This window comes from Elephantulus edwardii, unplaced genomic scaffold (assembly GCF_000299155.1).
Source record: "Elephantulus edwardii isolate Elephantulus edwardi_28Jun2011 unplaced genomic scaffold, EleEdw1.0 scaffold00047, whole genome shotgun sequence".
Lineage (NCBI taxonomy): Eukaryota > Metazoa > Chordata > Mammalia > Macroscelidea > Macroscelididae > Elephantulus > Elephantulus edwardii.
In genome coordinates this window covers 1,893,284-1,895,718 of record NW_006399797.1, presented here as the reverse complement: position 1 = coordinate 1,895,718, position 2,435 = coordinate 1,893,284, and positions in this window count along the sequence as shown.

Below are 2,435 nucleotides of genomic sequence, written 5' to 3'. Positions count from 1 at the left end.
GAAAAAACCCCTGCACTTGATCCTTCCGTTTGCATAAAGGTAAAAAGAGGCTTCTGTAAAGTTGATTAGCTTTATGTAATTGGATTGTGATACAAACTGTTCTTTTTACTGAATATCTGTAAAGTAGCTATAAAAGTAGAAGTTGCTTCTCTTTGCAGACTATGAATTCCCTTAGGAGAGTCTGGCTCTGGCAGGGTTTGAATTGAAAGAAACAGGAAAACCAGAGATGTAATAGTCCTGCTGTAACCATTTCTAGCTCTTTTTAGTAATTGTTCAGTCTTAGATCTCTGGCCACAGAGAATGTATTTAGTACAACTAGGGTCTAGGTGTTTGTTGTACCAAGGTATATCTCTAGGGTAATTGTGTAAATTCTCTTCTGTGAAGAATACAGAGTCTAGGTGAAATGCTTTCTTTAGTATATTGTTAGTTTCTAGGTTGAAACCGAAGTGAAAATCAGTGTCATTTGTCATCCAGTTTCTTTGACAAGAGTGTTTGTTTTTTAAATTTGCAGCATGGTCTAGTAGAGTCTTATACTAGAAATAAAAGACAGTTCACTACTTCAGCTCTACAAGTAACAGGCCCTGTTATTTTAGATAGTCTATCTCAGAATTATAATTTCAAACTTATAAAACTGTGATAAGAATGTTAATCCTGAAGATTAATTTGTTAGCCCAATAAAATTATTTGTGTAAGAGTTTTGAGACAGTATCTGAAACCGACATAATCCTTTTTACAAACTTAGAAGAAACAGATGTTGCCCTGGATGTACTCACCAAGTTGTGCCAAGAAATCTGGAGAACAACGACTTGGCCATCTGGATGAGATCTGTATTTGTTCCCATTCCAAAGAAGGGTGGCCCAACTGAGTGTGGAAACTACAGAACAATAGCATTGATTTCACATGCAAGCGAGATTCTACTGAAGATTATCCAAAAACAACTGGAACATGACATCAGCAGAGAACTGCCAGAAGTCCAGGCTGGGTTTAGAAGGGGTCGTGGTATTAGGGATATTGTAGCTGATGTTAGATGGATCTTAGCTGAAAGCAGAGAATACCAGAAGAATGTCTATCTGTGTTTCATTGATTATGCAAAGGCATTTGACTGCGTGGATCATAACAAACTGTGGCTGACTCTGAGAAGAATGGGAATCCCAGAACATTTAATCGTGCTAATGCAAAACCTATACTTGGACCAAGAGGCAGTCGTTAGAACAGAGCAGGGCAACGCTGCATGGTTCAAAATTGGGAAGGGTGTATTCCAGGGATGTATCCTGTCTCCATACCTTTTCAACATGTATGCAGAGCAGATTATCTGAGAGGCTGGGCTCTATGAGGAGATGCCTGGCGTTAGGATTGGTGGTGGTTATTCTTGTTATGTAATTAAAAGATTGAAAATGTCAGCTAATTCATCTCAGTTGAATCCACAATCAATAAATTTGGTACCAGCAGTCAGATCTGGAGATATATTACATTGGGAATGTCTGTAGTCAGGGACCTCTCCAAACTGTGGAATTGCAATGATTGAGTTTGAGGACTAAGATGCACCTGATTTAGGCTTGTAGTCTTTTTAGTCCCTTGCTATGCATCTGAGAGTTTGACAGTGAATATGGATTACAGAGAAAGAACTGATGCCTTTAAACTGTGGTGTTGGAGAAGAGTACACAGTAAACCAAGGATTGCCAAAAGAACAAATAGATATCTCTGGTACAACCACTGTGATCCTTCTTTTCCTATATTCCCCTTTGTTTAGCCCATAGGAGGCAAGAAAAAGAGAAATAATTGTCTCCTTGGGAAGATAATAAGCAGAGTTACACAGAAGTCTGGTTTGCTTCTTCATCTACTTGATCATTGAAACTACTTCTATGCCTGCGCTAAGGACCAGTGGGATGGACATTTCAATTTTTTCATCTCTTAAAGTTTCCTAAAGCTACTAGAACACATAAAAGTAATGTATTAGGTGAGTGTACCTTAAGGCCACACTCTGGTAGGTTTTTGTAAAAATCAATAAGAGCTCTGGAGCCATGCTATTCACCTTCACATTTCAAATTATACTCAATACTGGATATTTTACCCAATAAATTTTGCCAGGTAAAAAGTTACAAGCTTATCCTAAGTAATCCTGTGTGTATGCTATAATATATAATTTAAAAATATGAATCAATTATCATCAAGTCAATACCATGTTGCTATAATTTAATGCCTCATAGAAAAGAGACCCTTAAGATTATCTTTTCTACTTACTTAATTTTTCTGTTATGTATAATTAATTTTTAAAAAGCTAATAATAAGACTTAGACAAAAATTAGTACAAAGTGTAGTCTCTCCTATCATATCCCTAGAAAGCTCTGGTGTAATTCAAAGAGAGTTATGAGGCTACCTTAAAGGTTGTGCTTTTCTGGTGGCTTGAATCCACCAGCAACTCCTCAGGATAGATG